This window comes from Manduca sexta, chromosome 17 (genome assembly GCF_014839805.1).
Source record: "Manduca sexta isolate Smith_Timp_Sample1 chromosome 17, JHU_Msex_v1.0, whole genome shotgun sequence".
Lineage (NCBI taxonomy): Eukaryota > Metazoa > Arthropoda > Insecta > Lepidoptera > Sphingidae > Manduca > Manduca sexta.
In genome coordinates this window covers 2028793-2048163 of record NC_051131.1, presented here as the reverse complement: position 1 = coordinate 2048163, position 19371 = coordinate 2028793, and the positions used below count along the sequence as shown (strand labels likewise).

Genomic DNA, 19371 nt, shown 5'->3' with positions numbered 1-19371 from the left:
TAAAGATGCCGGCCATTCGGAGCCGTAAATCAAGCTTCGGCGACGGTCGGCCGTGTTCGGCTTTACCGGGATGTTTGTAAACAGTTCCTTTGCTATCGGTAGATTTTCCCGCGTTTTATGGCGGTTTTTATGTTCAAACGTGGTAGCGTCACGTTAATGATGTATTGAAAATGCTTTTGAGGTTAAAGAATGATAAATATCAATAGAATAATTGAGTCAAACTATGTTGTCCTAAATGTTAGTTTACTTATTTGGGTCTGAATTGTAATGGTTACGCAAAACTTTCACTAATATAAGAAACTCTAATAAACATATAAGTCATAAAATTTACCTATACCACGAGTGGTGTAACACAAAAAATAACAAAATCCACGCGCCCTACGCACCTCTAGAAACTAGAACCTCAGTGCAACACAATAAACGAGGCGTACAGAATTGAAACCCAGCAAAAACACTACCGTATTCATCAATAAATTCTAGAGGATGTACGCAATTACCAAATAACAATCGTCTTAAACCACAAATTAACATAACCTTAAAATATATTTCAACTGACAATGATTGGCGCTTCAAGACTGGAAGTCAACGGTCAGATCGTAAACAAAAGTGCGGTTAGGGACTGGGTTTATTGTCCATCACCGTTTTGTGGGCTAACAATTGTTTCTTGGTTACATAAAAAGCGGTCATAAACTCAGTTCTTATTGCTTTTGTGTTTGAGACGTGTATGTGTGCGTAGTTCGGTGGTGTGTGTTGAAAGTGTAAAGAAATCGGAAATCATTGTTGAATTATTGAAATAAATATCTTTATTATAAATAATAGAGACAATGTAGCTATCTTGACTTGTGAAGGCAATGTAGTTCTGAAGTATAATGTGTCCGTTTTTTTAATTTTGATTTTTATAATTATTTAATTCTCAATCGTCAGATAAAAGTTATCCATAAAATAAATTATAACTAAACTATATGGAGATGTTAATCAATTAACCTATTTTATTTATGCAACTGCAATTTCTAATTTGTTCGTGTTATATTTTAACCTATGAATATTTTTTATCTGATTATAATTGGAAAATCAGCCCTAAAAACGTTACGAAAAATATTTACATTCTAAATTCAAATAAATTTATATGAAACAAAAAATTATAAATAAAAATACAAGTTTACTGATTAAACATACCTTTCTGACTCTTGACGATGCTCTTACAAAAAAACGTATAATTACGTTTCTGTTGCATTTAGAACTTAAAAAAAAACTTTAAAGATACCACACTTCTCCAGTACCATATCTGTTCATTTCACTGTATCACCTACCCTACTTGTTCGTCTCCCAGCCTTATAAAAAAACCTATTGCGTAATTTAACAATAGGAGAAATTGTTCTACGCAATTCAAAAGCTGCAATGCGTGACGCCTGTAAATCAGGCGTCAAACGTCTCTTTTGGAGACAGTAGTCTCTCAATGATCATTGTGATCGTCATGGTGGCATCCCAGCTGCAGTTTGTATATTCTAAGAATATATTTGTCTGCTAGCAAGGCAATCCTAGTGCTCTTGATATGGCTCCATTATGTTATAGTAGTTTTAGACCAAAAAACAAATACTTTCTTGACTTGAGAATGTAAATTATAACTCAGTTCATACCTCAACAATACTGCATAGTAACTGGATCGATAAAAATAGACTAACTACCTAAATACCAAAAAAAAACACAAATTACCAAAAATACTTTAGAAACCAGTTAGCAAGGTATAGTTTAATGATATAGCATGGCAAATCCAATTTAGATACAGGTGAAATCGGTAAACATGGAGATTGTGAGCCCGGCGTGGGAACACATGAGCGTCATGGTGGATTGGCCACGATCGCTTGCCGATCACTCGTACCATAGCGGGAACGCTCTTTAGAAGTATCAGAGGCTAGTGGGCTCGCTGGAATATGTAGCAAAAATTATTATATTAAAATAAACTTACTTGACGGATTTTGTCGCGATAATTTGTATATTTTTACCCCCAATGCATTCGAAGGCTGAGAGCTTTAGATATAGGAAATAATGTATGATGTATTAACTGAATTTTATTGACACAATGCCTTTGATAAAGAAAGCATTCCGGTGTTTAACAATTCCATGTTTAGTGTTTTCGAGCAGCAGTAGTATTTACCATCAGAATTGTTATTGTTTTGTTTTCGAAATCTGCTCCATCTTAATTCAAAGATATTACAAATCTTTGCTTGACTTATTAGGTCTAACAAATCAATATTTTAATATGAAAACAATTGTCCACATCAATATCAAGTGAGCCAGTCCGATATACACAAACGTAACATGTCCTCGGTGCAGTGCCGCCGTCTGCAGGGCCCACCCCGCCCATCGCTTTACACCCATTACGAGCCACAAAAACGCGTATAATAGCAAAAATAAATATTATTTATCGTTTCACGCCGGCTTAGTTACATACAAACCGCCTATGAGTTACTGCGGTGTATTACAATTTGCGTTCTGTACCCCGGTTTTTTTTCTATAGCCGTAACTTTATATTTATTGGTAGACTAGCTTTTGCTCGCGGCTTCGCCCGCGTGAAGGTGTTTTCCAGGATAAAATTCCACTGTTTGATAAAAGTCTTGCTACATATTTTCCCGGTACTTATAGGTTCAAACTAATTTTATCCCCATTCTATAATTTCAGTTCAATCAGTCGAAAATCTAAGAACATTTATACAAACTTTCATCCCCTATTTTATCCCCTTAAGGGTAGAATTTATCAAAATCCTTTCTTAGGGGATGCCTACGTCATAGTAGCTTTATGCATGTAAAGTCTTAGCCCGATCCGTCCAATGGTTCGGGCTGTTCCTTGATATATCACTGTCAGTCACCTTTGAGTTATATATTATATTAACAACTGAAGTTAGCTAAAATTGAGTTTCTCGAAGCCGACCACTATTTATGTACTATGTATTTTGAGACTATGCAATTTTGTCGCGTTCGCGATTCACTTTCACTTTTGTTGAGTTTCAGAACGCGATATTAGATCCTCCAACGCGCACGCGAATTTGAACTTTATGCAGCGGTAATAAATTACAAATTGACTCTCCATTTTATTTAGAAAACGTTTGTATGGGAAATAGAAAAATGCTGTTTTGAGGATTTTCCCGGCAATTATTCGAATTTTTCTCACCTTTTAAATCTTCCCTAGACCTCCACGAATAATTCAAGACCAAGATAAGATAAATCCGTTCAGCCGTTCTCGAGTTTTAGCGAGACTAACGAACAGCAATTCATTTTTATATATATAGATTTAGTTGAATATTCAACGCTGTCACTTCACGGTGTTGCTCTCTTTTATTAAATGTAACGATTTTGAACCTTAATACAATGGGTGATTGTTAAAGGGAAATTTATTGTTTTTTTATGCTTAAAATTGCATTTATAGAATGAAGGGGTGAGAATTGATATGTTAAGGGTAAATGTTCGATTGTGTTTGTAATCGTAATTTTATTGCTGGTTTTACTGTAACGTAGCTGGATAAAAGATTTAACAGAAGTGTTCAATCAAAATGTTTACCTATATAAGATACTGCAATACGACTTGCAATTTATATTTTTTTTTTAATAAATTTTAATTTTCAAAATAGATTTTTACTATTCTTTGCGATACGCAACATAGGTTATAACGCGTGCAAACATAAGCCTGTATTTTCTAATAATTATTTAAATGAATATTCCGTGTATGTTCAGTTCTTATAAAAATATAATGAATGACATTACTAACCGTTTTCATTAGTGTTGAGCCAACGGTAGGACGGTCGCGGCTGCTGCTTGGAGCGCATCTCTAGTCGCTCCACCGTGCAGCTGACTCACTCGCTCTCATCTGAAAACAAAATCAATTTTAAAAGAAACCTTTTAACGGAAATCTGTTGGTAAATAAACAAATATTTACCATACAAATATATAAATTAATATGTATACATACAACATTTGACTTGATTCAATAATAAAATGTTCGTCAACGTTAAATTGATTTGGAAAGCGGCACCATAGACCACAAACTCGCGTCGATCACAAATACTAATCGGAATTTTTCTCTCTTCGACACCGATGAGTTCTCGTAACCAATGACTAACAAGGAATCCGACGGTGAAACACTGAAATGTACTTAAAAAAACCATATTCAATAAATTAAAAAAACCAACCGTCATTAATATGAGGCAAGACACGGCAAGATATCGGAAACAATGTTGTATCTGCGGCCGTATAACTTGAAATCGGCCCTATATCACAGTATTAAGGATTATAGTGACGGCAAACACCCGTGGTTTATTATAAAGAAAAATCTCAGAACTCGGACGATATGTCACAGAATTTATGAGAGCCAAGCGTCGCCGGGTGACGTGTTTCGAGTGATTCGAATAACCCCCTTGTAATAAATTCGATATCAAACACACAATGTCGTAATGTGATACATTGACGTGCGATGCGGTGATAGCAAGCCCGATTTATGACGGACATCGTTCCGATAAAGTCTGTACGTTTTTTGATTAATATTGTTTTGTTTATAACAAGAACATTGACAATAAGTTGATGCTCGGATGCGCTGTGGGCGGACTGCTTTATGGTCTCCGGTAAGGACAAAATTGTTTATGATTTTTTTCCTTCAATTTTATTATACCGTGTGACGTGAAAGGAATACCATCAATACGATAAATGATTGTCTGTGATACGTCCGATCGGTTTACATAAAAAACGAAGCGCGGCTGAAACATACTTGCGATTAATATTAAATCAAGCTCTTACCCACAACGATAACTCGGAGGCTGCCTCCTCCATTACACGACGCGATTACACTAACCGAACGCGACGCGATACGTAACGAGCGATCAACTTAAAACAATAATTAAAAACGTCAAAAAACCACTTTTCCAAACGGCGATCTCAATACGTCGATACCATAAACCAATTTAAACTCCATAATGCGGGGAGTGTATATTTTTTTCAATCTTTAACAAAAAAATTAACGCGTCTTGTCTTAACGATTATTGGGCCGGTGGCTCACCGGGCGACTTCAAACGGGACACACGGACGGACAACGCTAAAGGCTTGTAAATCAGTCACGCTAATAGTTGGAAACACACGGGCGCGAGTTGCGAGCGCGTCGACCTCGCCCGCCACTAATAAAACGATCGTGTTCACTTTTCAAATAATAATCTGGAAACATTAATTTTTTACGAGTTAAATTTAGTTTGTTATGCGGTATCTTGAAATGATAGCGTCTTAAAGTGTTTTGAATATATTAATATTTCTGTTGTTAAATTTTATTACAATAGCCGCGACAGTGTTTGGGCAACGACATAAAATTACATTATTAATTTGATCGTTTCGGTTGGAAACCATTATTTTGATGACATATGAGATGTGTCGAGACGCTATCTTTGCAGTAAAAGCCTGATTATAATGTCATAAACTTAAGCAAAATCCTTTCAGACAAAATTAAATAATTATTTGTGGCGAAACTTGGTTTTACCGTCTCAGAACTACTCAACCTGGCTTAATCGATTAATTCAATATTCTAAGACATTAAATCCGTCTAATACAAGGTATAATAAATCAATCAAACATCTCAGCATATGAATTAGTCTCCTACATAATCTCGTACATAACTACAGAAATTCCATTTATAAGTCAATTAATTTTTCAAAGCGATCAAGGCGATTGCAATTTATAACAATTTTTCACCGACGCTCACCTGCAACCTATGAGTAACCTTGCATTGTGATGCATGTATGTAGTAATTGAGTTTTCACGTAGGCGCTGCATGATTTATGACAGTAATTTATATGTTTCCATAACACTTGTATGGAACGCGTGAGATATGCGCCAAGATTCATCAGACGACAAAAAATATTATGTTTATTATCAACGTTTGTCAGGCAATTTATTCGCATTGGTTATTTGCCGGACTGGAATTAAATGAGCGATGCAACCGCCACACGATTATATCGCAAATGCCTTGAGACGCGTATAGCTTCTGTTAATTGGTAACTATTATAAACCTACGGCTTATAATGTCATAGTTCAACAACAAATTTACTATTTTAGGTAAAATTTGGCATGATTAATAAAATAATTTAAAGGTAACTCTGTAAAAAAATAATAATTTCGTATTTTTTTCTTTGTTTCGTATGGAATGAGTGAAGAATATGACCTTTCAAGTTGAAGTAATTCGCATAAAAAGAAATTGCATTTCGTACAGAAGTACACAGCACTTACAAACAAGATATACATAAAACCACTGTTTACATAAACATATGTCACGTCCACATAAACCGCTGGTACTTTTTTAATAAATACCCACACGCCGACTAAGGCGGCAATTAACGAAACCATATCGACTGCACATTACCATCTCGGAATAACTATCAGCTCCTGTCATACACTAAACTTTTATGATACAGTAAATTCATACGTAACTGTGCGAGAAAAATGCGAGCGGGCGAATGACGGGACATATCGGCGGCCGGGCGCGTTTACGAGCGGGCGCGTCGACAGAAAACCGCCCTGTATGTTTCCACTTTTATTGTGTTAATAAAGAATCGTCGCCTTGATAAACTTCAAGGGCATCACCATAAACTGTGTAGTATAGTGTTATTGGTTGCTCGATTTACCCTTTTTTTTCTTTCCTTACAAGCTGCAGACAATTTATTAAGTGGTCTGACAGAGAACGTTTTGTTCTGTTTCTTTGACTTTGATTAAAATTATATGATTTGAAGTGGGTATTAATTGATCGTAAACGGACGTCGGAATTTCCAATATTATTCTAGTGTATATTTGGTATATAATTGCATTCCTTAATGTCAACGATATACATACAATACATAATATTATGTTCACACTATTATACTCATGATGTGATGGGGATTTTGGGGCGAACCTGCAGCCATAATAGACCCAAATTTATTCATGAAAATTAGAAATAATATTTGGTAAAAACAGCAAGGTACAAAAAGAGTTAATAATATGTTCGTCCTAAGCTCGTATGACATGACAAAACCTTTTAATTGAAATAAATATCATTTATTCTTTTTAAAGTTCTGGGTCATTGATTAGGTGCAATGTTAATACAAGTCTACAGGAAATGAGAATTTTCGGGAATCAAAATTAGTGTATGTTTCACTGGGGCCCTGAGGTCTACGCAAAAAATCAAGTTAAAACATTACCTATTCCGTTGCTGCTAAGACAAACTAACACGTGCAAATTTATATTCAATTTAGTCTGAGCTAACTTCTAGTGTTTGGTTAATGTATAATGTCAAATTAGCATTTGTACATAAAGTATGCAACAAATATATTTGCTAATCGTTATGTTTTGTCGCGAAAACAAACAGATTATATTTCGAAGTTCCTTATTCGTATACAAATTCTAGCTTACTGTTTATTTTGTATACATGACATTTGACTGATAATTTGATAGTAATAACATGATACGAAATTTCTTGATTGTGGAAAGAAAAATAGTGGTTTCATCAGCTTTCTGCAAGTGTGTTAAATGTCCATCGGTAATCGCACATAAAACTAAAGTCCATAAAAATAAAGTTGTGTTTCGTAAAAAAAATACGGAAGGCTATGCTGATCTGATATTTGTATACATGTGTTTCGACATTCTAAGTCATGATTCCGCATCACATCCGTTATGGAACTTCTTATTTAGAGACAAGATAAAAAAATATGTAAATTGCATGACTTGAAATTTGCACCGGTACCATTAAACATGCTACAATGACATGACTACAATCGAAATTAAACCAAAATAGAATTTTTCCAAAGCGTGTCAGAAGTGGAGCGTCACTGCGCAGTGGGCAGGTGCCTTATACGAAAGCCATATCGGCTGTCAAAACTTGTAAAATATCGTCGTGCGACGCAGGAGCCGCGGGCGTCTAGCGTCCCTCACAAAGATATCGCCAAGATTTATTCACCAGTCTACAATGGGGAATGTTTTAATTCTTTTCATGTGATAGATTTATGTCGGGATGCGAGGCCAGCAGATGATAACGAACCACCCTTCGACGCGGACGCATCAGGATTCACGCACATGCGCTACTGCCATTAGATCTAGCGATTGGCTGTAGTCACTGTGGAATCGTAGCTTACATCTTACAGTCAGACATGGTAAAAAAATCCTCGTTGATATCGAAAATCATCAAAAATGTGTTTATTATTGACTGTTGGTAGGTATCTTACATGTGAGAATCCGCCTGGGTAATCACCGCATGTCTATTTCTGGCGCCTAGTAGCAGTGTGAAGAAAAGTGTAGCCAGTGTAACTACTACTGCCCATAATAAATCTCACGTCTGAGGATGGCGAGCGCAGTGGAATACCAAACAATACTTTGTAATTCAAGGTGTTAGACTTGGGATGGTGTTTCTACTGTTTATGAACAGTCGTATCGCTTACCATTAGGCGAACGGCAAGCTCGTCTCGTCATTCAAAGCAATCAAAATAAAGAAAATCCTACAGTATACTTAAAATTTTAACATAAAGAATTGTCGACATCGCTTCTCTATGTTAGTCACGTGTTTAACTATACAACAAAGCTCTTGTAAGGAGTATGCTGCGATTGCGCACCACGATAGCAGTTCATGCGCGACATGCCTTAGATTTAATATGTAAATCTAGATGAATGGCGATTATAAGTATCTGTTGAAATGTGAATAATATTCGCATTTAATTTGTTATAGTTAGACGATATGCAAGACTCCATATTAGATAACGGTTGTATGCAAACAATGACTCATATTAGCAATAGTGTCAACCATCTTTACAAATGTTATTTGTAAGTTTGTGAAACTAATTCCGGCAATTCTTGAATCCCTAAAGATCACAGGTTATGGATACACACTGTATAAAAGTAATCAAGTGAAAACGAAAGGCCTACGTTCACCAGTTGATTTCATGTTAATGATGATTATGAATATAAAATAATTAAAATAATTATTGGAATCGTTTTATTGTTCTAGTGATTAACCTCTACAAAACAACGTTACCTTATTAGTCGTTATTTTGAATGTGCATAAATCTTAGACAGCTGTTGATGAAATTGGAAATTCCAATATTTTTAATGACGTGTTGATTTATTTCTCGTTTTTTAATAATTAACTAAATGCAAGATGCCATAATATTATGCAACACAACATCTTACCAATAAATCAAAACACTCGATGACATTTGGTATTTTTTTTGATAAATTATTAATTTTAACATGACATGTTTATATTTGTGTTACTGGTCTGGCGATTGCGTAGATTTGAGATCTGACATCAGGTGTTCGATTCCCAGGTCGACCAATTAAGTATTTTTAATAATTATTCCTTGGTCAGGAATGAAAAATGCGCCTAATATGACAATAGATTTATTTTTAGCTCAGACGAAGTATTTCGCTCTATAAGCTGTTGATAATATCTTTACAAGTTACACTTCTGCCTACCCTTTTGACAACAGGCGAAATATTTCTATAGTTCTTAATTCTGACAAAAGAAAAACTAAATATTTGACTTTGTCTTCAATATTAGTTAAACACATTCGATTTGGTAGTCGTCAGTTGTTATTATAATCAACGCAGCGTGAGAGAAAGTTCGATTCTCGGAAAGGGCACTTTGTCCTAAACGTTCCGGGATATGTATTGTTTATGTTGTGCAAATTGTTGCGTATTTTTGTCCTTCTTTTGATACTATCTTTTGTCTATTCAAGAAAGGTACGGACGGACGAATTACTGTTTGTTATATTTAAGTGTAAGGTTTTCAGATAAAGTTAAATTATAAAGACATCAAAATACTTTGGGAAATTTATATCATTATGTACTTTTCAATAACGGATACACGACCTCCAAATCAAAAACCTTGAAAGATACCAAAACTCATACAAAAACAACTTTAACAAAACATTATAATTTCCCTATCAGATCGGTCCCACCGCTGGGCTTCCGTGACCCGTCCGTCATTACGGTGACGTCATTAACCATCCGTATCGCCAAACAGGCCCCAGCGTGACATATTTATTGACCCATAAATCCCACTTGTCATACTGCATTTAATTATTATCTACTATTTTTGTGTGATTTATGACGGACGCCCCAATTGTTTCTGACCGCTGGGGGCGCGGGAGGGGGAACGGGGAGCGCGCGGGGGCGAGCGGCACTAATTAAACATTTAATACTTCTGGGTATTATTATTTTTGGTAATTTCAGTGTTATAAAGAGATAAATAAAGTTTAAAATGCTTTTGACGCGAATAGTAATTACGTAGAACGCCATGTGACAGACTATAAATTAAAAGAATTAAAAGTGTATTTTTTTTATTAATTAGGAGACGAACACATCAGTATCTAAAATATAATATGAAATAAAAAACGTGTAACTGATAATGGTTTGCAACATCTGTCAACATAATAAACCGTCACACAAAATTTAGCATAAAGAAAATCTGAACGCAAATTAAAAAAAAAAACTCAACCCGAAAGTCTTAAATCAACGGCTCAAACGGCTCAAGTTGAACAAGCGACGCCCCTGGTGTCGACTTTCCATAATGCGTGAATTGTGAAAGAAATGTCATAAATCTGTCAAAAGTGACGCGCCACTCTGAGTTATGCGCGCAGCGGTGAGTGATTTGTGAACGGTGCATCGCATGAGAACCTTCACAATTACCGGTACACTCGGTTTAATTCGTACGTACAGCGGTAAATAGAGCTTGAAATGATATTCAAGAGTTAAACGTCACGTGTCAAACTCTGTTCGAAATTTAAATAAATGTAATTTTTAAATAGTTCTATATTCAAATTCCAAGTTTTTTTTTTTTTAAATTCCTTAGACTATTATTGCATAGGACTAGACAGTACGTATACCAAAGGGCTATATAATATATTATATACTTTCTAAATGAAGTATACCGTAAAAGTATGACAGAATTTATAGAGTAGGTATAAAATGCATACATGATTTAATATTCAAATATTTATAAAAGTATAAATCCCCGAAATTAATATCTTTAACAAAATGAATATTTGAAATCATAAAATCTCTTTCGTTTCCTTTTTACTATATTAGAATAGTCATAACGCGTTACAAATCAAACGACATCCTAATGCTATAATTATTATCCATGATATTGATAGCATTATGCAATATGACGTCATATTATACAAAGCACAGGCTTCTAATAAATAAATTAAAATTTTCTTTCAAGTAACAAGATCGAATCAGCGTCCTTCAGACTCATCTGACCATACCACTCTCCACTAAGCCGTCGCATTTGTCAATAAAGAACACAGTTCTCGAGTAAATTCATAACTGCAACTTCAAAGAGCGATCAATAAACGCCACAATACCTTTTTAAAAACAAAACTGTCATCGCATACTATTCGTGTAAAATAAAAGCGTATCCTTAGTAAGCAGGCCAGCGTGACGTCACCGGCCGCCATTTTGAATTCATACATAATTTGACGCGGCGACGGCTTTGACAGACGACATTTAATTACCGACCTCTCATTACCTGGATATTGGCGGATATTGATATACATGCATTTATAGTGTACGACACGACTGCCATACGATTATGTGCTGTATGTCGATGGAATAGAGATGTCACTTGTTATGGAAGTCAGGGCGGTAGAATGTTTTAGAATGTCCGATACAGTGTGTTCACTTGGACGAAATGTTGTGAAATTTTTAATTATGTTCACTCGATATTCGTTTATGAGATAATATCTAGAATACATTTCATTAAACAGACGCCAAGTTTTTAGAAATCTCAATAAATTAGCTACTTAATATTTATGTTTAAAATCAACTTAGTCATAGGTAAATCCCTAAGCCTTATACGTTAGTGCGTTCATTTACCTTCCTCGTTCTAACATAAAATTATTGATATCGTTCAGAGAAAGGCGTAGTAGGAAAATGCTTGATAATTTTATGACACACTTATTTGGTTTACTAGAAGTGGAATCTGATGGCAAGGAATTTCCATCTTTAAACCCTCGCTATATCTTGTTTTATATCTTATGTATAGTGACCGCTTACGCAGTGCCACTCTTATTTTGGATACGATTATGTCGTTTTTTTTATTTTGAAGAAATTGCGTCAGGCCATTGAAACCAGTTCAATATATTGCTAGATCTTATTAACAACTTATATGACTACCTCTTTCACCTTTCTCTCACATTAATTAGGTAGATTTGTGTCCTTTAGCGCGACGATTAATTCCTTACTATACGACAAAAGTCGTCCCCTATAAATCCCCTGTCCACGTCACAACGTTTCGTTAAAAACGTGCAGTTTATTCAGTCCAACGAAGTTTATTAATAAAAGCTTTAATTAAGATGTCGCGTGTCCTCACTGATTAATTTGAGTGATCACTTCATCATTTGCTTCATTAAATATATATCAAAACGAACTGACACGATGAAATATTAAATTTTAAGTACATATTTTGTTTACTTATTGTATGATGGGTGATACCATCAACTTGTCTAACCTGCTAAAGTGCACTGTATTTTCTGGGACGAAGGTAGTATTCTAAATGAATAATGAAAATCAAATAATAATATTAGGTGTTTGGGGCATTTAGAAAGGATGATAGGAGACTGACAGAGAAGATTAATAGCGAATGTGGATGGAAGAGCCGCACCGAACCTTCGAACATTCTTAGTAAAACTGGTCAAAAGTACCCTAAACCGACGGGAATGCATGAAAAGATTGATGAAGGTGGAGAAAACGGGAGTGGAGGAAGTGGCAATCCATAGCCTCTGCCTACCCCTATGTGATTGAAGCGTGATACTATATATGTATGTAAATAATAATATATCCAATGCGTTGTCATTCAGTAGGTATTAAAAGTAGATATCATTGTAGATGTTTCGATGTATACTCCAATCGCATAAGAGAATAAAATGACAACGCAAAGCATGCCAGGCAGAGGTCAACAAAGCAAAACTATATATTTTAGTTTCTAGTTTTGTTGTCTAGCGACGGTCGCGTGTTGTATCTATATAAATCCACGGACACTCGATCGATAGTAACACGAAGTCATAATTTCATATTTAATTATATTATGTAGCGTGGAAAGGATGAAGTATCGGGTGTAGGCAGAACTCTAAGCTGTTCATGACAGGTACTTGTCTTTGCGAGATCGTATTTGTAAGCTTTCATCTATTTTGTATTATAATGTAATTTCTTTACAATAAATAAGTGGTACACTGTCTTTAATAGTTGATACAATGAAATCAAGTATATGAACTATAGTGACATTGACGCCATATCTTGACGGCCCTTTTTACTGAAGTCAGCCACAAAAAATAGTTGTATAAATCTAAATATTATTACTAAAGATTTTAAATGAATCTGAAGGTCTTTGGAACTACTGAAAATATATCGAAAATTTTCTTACTAATGGAAAGCTGAACTGTACCATAATCTTATTTATAATGTTAACTTATTCCAGAAAAGCTTCTAAGCCAAGTCAAGATCAAAACTAACAAAACATCCTTCAGACATCTTACATTCCAAGTTATCAGTGATACCATGACGGATAACATAAAAGCTTATTTTGTCCCGCTCCACTTTTGGTTCCAACGACGGCCGTCCATAAAACATAATGGCCGATCGTAAATATGAGGCGCAATGGACTCGCAACACCGAGGGACTCACGTCTCACAAACTGGCGCTGTAATGGACCTTGACATAATTCTTATCCGCAACTTATGTGTTGTTATGAAGATTGAAGTTTGATAAACGACATTACTGTGTGCAGTTGTTTGTAAATAAAAATTACGTTTATATAGGCTAGATGTCAGATATGTGGAAAGGACAAAGGGAAGTGGAGATTTGAAGTTGATTTTCCGTGATATTAAATGCTCCAGGCTACGGACTTATTAAAATTATTATTTTTAGCTGGGAAGGTATGGATAGAATTATCTGTAAGGATGTTGAATATACCTCGGCGAGCGTGACAAAATCGATGAAATGTGTGTTATCACAGTTGGCAGTTATTTCCTTCCTTCGAAATAGGTACTGGATCTACCACGATATCGGACATGTTTAATTTCATGGGCAGTCTTATCCTAACCTATACAAAATTGACCTGAACATCGAACCAAGAACACTACCACGAACCCAACAAAGCTCACCTACAAATATTTCCAGTTCAATATTAGGCATTGCTACGTAACTATTATCACGTAATAGGTAGGCAACAGGCACTCGTCACGTCACCAACACTCGTGTTCAGGTAATGGCCAGTGTTTTGACACGTCAAGCACTCCGCGTGATTGGCCCTCGAACAGCGTGACAAAACCAACTAGTTTTATAAAGTGGGCTTAATTTAAATCCGTAATTAGGTGGATGATGAGATAGCGTAATTAACCGTGAGTGCAAGTTCGATTATCAAGGCTACTGTTTTTTGGGAAACCTGTTAATTTAATTATTTTTTATCCGTATATTAACGTGAAAATTAGGTAAATCTTTTCATTTGTTTGAACGCGCCATTGCTTGTAATTATTCCTTCTAAAAAAATATTACACTTAGTACATTATTTCTGAGACCCACATATTATCTATCAGACCTCAACCCGGGAGACGCTGCGAGCAGAAACTAGTCTATACGCTACAATGTGAAGTGAAATTGCTGTAACAGATTGGTGCAGGGATCCTGGCTCGACATCAGCGACTTTCACACCCAGCCGACCTGTTCTACGCACTGAATATACATGCAGACGTGACAGGCGATGAGTTTGTGCCTAACTTGTGAATAGAAACTATCAAGCAAAGAAAAAAATAGGTAATAGAATTTTAAATCTGTCCCATCTTACTACAAGCTTTATACCTTGTCTACAGGTCTTCAGTAGATTGTGTAGATGTCGTTCTATTCAATCTTTCTTTGTTAAGTTTGCTCTAACAATGACTACAAGGCACTTATGGTCACTTAAATAAGGTACAAATTTAACGACCAGGAGAGTTTTTCTCACTAATAATTATTTATTTATTTAAACTTTATATTATAATGTAGACATTCTCTCAACTTTGGGTGATATAAGCATGAGAATGTGGGTGTATAGACAATCTGTAATTGTATAAAACTTATAATATTAAAACATAATTATTTCCTTACATTAATTATTATATCATCTTACTATCTACACAGGTTGATTCTGGATCAAATTATTGATGAGTTATCAATACGCGACTGAGCAACTTAATGAAAGTCAAGTTATAAGTTGGGCTATAATTCCCATGACCGATTGTGTAAGAGAACAGTCCAGCTTGACTGACAAAATAACTACAATAAACATAACATTTCAGAACACGAGGTAATCTGAAATATCGATATTAAATATATAACAAATAGACGTTTGAAACAATAACTGTCTACATTCTCAATAAAATTGGACAAAAACAAACACCGAGTAGTTTAAATGCAAAGGAATTACCTATCTACAGCCTACTCTAATGCCTACGCATAACCACTTTAGCTTCAAAATGAGATGAGGTAAAATCAACCTTATTACTTCGTGTTAAGGATGATGTGGGAAAAACGATGGCAAGCGGCGAAATTATGATGGATGCTGTCGGTGAGGCTAATAAGCACTGATTTCACACTCACGATCTCGCGATTCAGGTACTTTTTGTGGTGCTCTTTAACTTGATCCCATAATAGGACATCGTTTACTAAGGTGGGTCTCGCATCAAGAATCTAAAGTATAACCACTTTATCAACTTCTGCCACCAAGATGTATGGAATATTGGAAAGTTTTCATTTAGTGAACAATGTCTACTGTTATCACTAAACTTGAAGGAAAAACCTGTCTATTCTTTTGATATATTTTCAAGTTTCCAAAAAAAAATTACATGACTATACAGAATTTATATTATTTAACTTGGAACGCACAAACCAAACCCTGCTTTGAAATAATTATCCTAACATTAAATAAACCACTTGCTCGTTTCTAATAATGAATAGAAATAAACACAGACTCGTTAGAGTAATACAATTAGCTTTCTCAGATTCGCCATTTCTACCAAACATAGACGTAACAATCCAATCAGTCGATCGCATTAAGAATTGCATTAACCAACAATTTTCATACAAATCTATATCCAAATCAATCCGAAACTCAGTGTCATATTTCCGTCCCGTCCAACAATCGATTCCCCGCGGCGCGTCTCATATCAGCATCCATTAAAGCAAATTGAAAGCATCGGATCTACATAAAATGCGCATACGCATCGTACCACTCACACGGTCACAGCGTCCCATAAATTGTGCAGGTAATGAGCTGGGATGAGACTGTTATAGCTCCGCGAATTCTCAGCACGGTAGGCATGTCCATCTCGGGCTGGGATTAAAGTAAAATGAGTAACAATTGATGAACAATGTGATGCTCAGAGGCGAGCATTGGTAACTTGAGGAGGAAAAGTTTGAAGGTTTTCCACCATCGTTATATCATGCAAAAACTAATTCTCGATTAATAATCGTTTTAGAACGAGAAAAACAATGACTCGAATTTAATAATGCACTCATTGCTACACTTTTTAATACTATGATAACAACCAAAATTTACATGTTATCTTTCATCATTTTCAGTGAAAGTATTCCTTCTTACGGTACCTTCATTATAATATCGCAAAACTCTATTTTTCTCTATGATTTTGCAATAGTCATGACAATAATAAGTTTCTACTAGATATAAATCTTAATCATGTTTTAAATATGTTTGCATGTTTGTAAGGCTATGCTGTATGTAACAGTGGAGTAAATTTGAATGGAAGACACTTAAATATATAGATAGACGATTTCCTGCTTTTATATATGGTCAACATTTTATTCGGCCAATGTATAGTGCTATAGCTACATTCTTGATCGGGATCTCGGAAAGCTATAGCATACATAAACATTGCTAGGTCTAAATGAGCAGCAACAATGCAAGGAATCTGTCAGATATAGACTGTAATCCTCGGATCAGGGCCGCAGCGCGACAAGTTACCACCGCGACACAAATCAGACCGACGGACAAATTGTCCAGCCATACCGCTCGTGACGACTGCAATGTATGTATCAGTGATCGACGAATTTAAATATTATATATTAATATTTAATTTCGTTTAAACTTGGTCAAACGACATGAATGGCGATGACAAAGATTTAAACCGACTGACCTATCGTGACGTCACGGTCTAAACTGCTGATGACAAATTTCAGGTTTACGAAAAACAGTTTTGTTTGCTACAGTTTGTGATACTTACTGCGACATTTCTTAGTTTCCTTTTTAATACGTCTGAATGATGAGACAAGAATACTCACCTTGATAAATTTACATGACCATAAGTCCATAATATAAAATAATATTGTAAGGCGAACAGAACCTTCTCGTTCTTTTAAAATCGATTACGAAATTATAAAGTACAAACTGCGTTGTGCACCTTGATTTGTCATGTGCAGCAATCATACTCTATACTAATATATAAATCTAAAGAGTTTGTTTGTTTGAACACGCTAATCTCAAATACTACTAAACCGACTTTGATTTTTTTTTTCATTGATAAAAAGCTACATTATATTTATCCTGGAAAAACTTTTTCACGCGGACGGAGCCGCAGACAAAAGCTAGTGTAGATATAATATTAACACAAATAAATTCAATATCAATCATAGTCTATGTCACGACATTTTCTTTATTAATTGGAAGTTTCTCGAATTATAAAATAAATTGAGACGTGTCTTTTTTATCTGGACATTGATTAGTGATTGTGTAAAGGAAACGTCGAAATAAGATGTTATTTTTCGACATGTTTGGTCATTTATTGTTACATCCAGGTTGTTATTTATTCTGAGCTAGCCTAACTTGATCAATTCATTTGTGATATCATTTTGACTTGTAATTTATTAAACAAAGACACAGCTTACGAATTAAGATTTAAAAACCCGGATATTTTTAAAAACATCCTCGAACATGTTGCGTGCGATAAGCGAAACAAAATTGCGACAAGTAGCATAGTTCCAGCAATATATATTTTTGTACATGCTCAGCAAAGAGATCCCACTGCCCCTGGTGGTAAGTGGAGTTGGTTCCAATAGAATGTCGACTGATGAGAGACGATAATCCCTCGACAGTCGACATTATTATGCCGGCCTGTTGGAACCAGATATACACAGGCTGATCCCGGAATGCGTCACACGTACGTAGGCCACTATGACGGGTTTTTACACCTTGTACGGTAGTCGCCCAGTGGATCAGAGTGTATGCGGTTTCAAACAGGAGATGTAATAGTGTCGATTTATGAAGTAATCAGCTTTCGTCAGTGGACTCTATCTGGACTCCACTCCACTTTCTTAGTAAATTAACATTAAATATCCGTCAAATTAGATCACGATATATGCAGCAAAGCAGAAAATGGATAACCATTAAACAAGTCATCTTCAAATGTTAATAGCGAATTAAAATTTGGCAAACTGCTCAATTCATTAGTTATTCATTTTGCAGAAATGAAGATATATCTTTGGAATCAGCTATTATTTAAAGGAAATGACAAACACGTTGGAACTAATAAATGATCTATTCATATTTGGCTTTATAGCCAAGTTGAGCAGCTATTTGGACTGCATATTAATCTTTTTAATTGAATCACCAGTAATAGAAAAGTGGTCGTTTTAAATAGCATTGCATTTTATAATTTACGTTGCAGTCCAAATATAATATTGACCAACGAGTGACGTAAGTTATTCGATTTGTACGAATGAATGACAATCATGCCGCTTGATATACAGTAACATTGGTCAGTCAACGCCATCCAAAACTTTCAATATTTGCTGGGTAGTTCTGCACTCATCACCTTGATATAAGACATTGACCCATTGCTGCACGCTGCTCGACGACAGAAATAGACAAAGCAGATATAAAGACTGATTCCCACACACACGATCTACCTGGTAAACAACTTTGTGACGTCATTTTCAAAGTATACAAACGCTCTAAGTTTAGAAAGTGTTGGTCGTCTCGTATGACATCGACTCGCCCTCACGAGCAGCACAAACATTTGAACTCCTGAACCACAATCCCACACTAGAATCAATCTCAATATCGGGAACTATCATCACTTAGCACTAATCTTCGCGGACTGATTTACAACTGTACAAAAGGAAAAAGTTGTAAAAGTTGACTGCCCTGCGCTGTCACCGTCGCTTGCGAACAATTGAGATTCATGTCCATCAGCCGCGCTCCACTGATTCATCTCGTTAATATCGCACGCTTCGTCTGTTTATCATACTTGTATTGATGGGCATTTTGACTCCGCCAGATTGATATGGGATTCTTTTGTGAACATGATGACGAGAGTCGAAAGAGCAAG

The 19371-nt window shown here is 35.5% G+C and overlaps 1 long non-coding RNA gene across 1 annotated transcript in view; it reads right to left on the bottom strand.

Moving 5' to 3' along the window:
- Window positions 1-3296: 3296 nt before the first annotated feature.
- LOC115451017 overlaps window positions 3297-19371 on the bottom strand; it is a 62237-nt gene continuing 46162 nt past the window's right edge. Inside the window, exon 3 of the long non-coding RNA XR_003939333.2 lies at window positions 3297-3860. This is a non-coding gene — a long non-coding RNA (uncharacterized LOC115451017). The remainder of the gene's footprint in view (window positions 3861-19371) is intronic.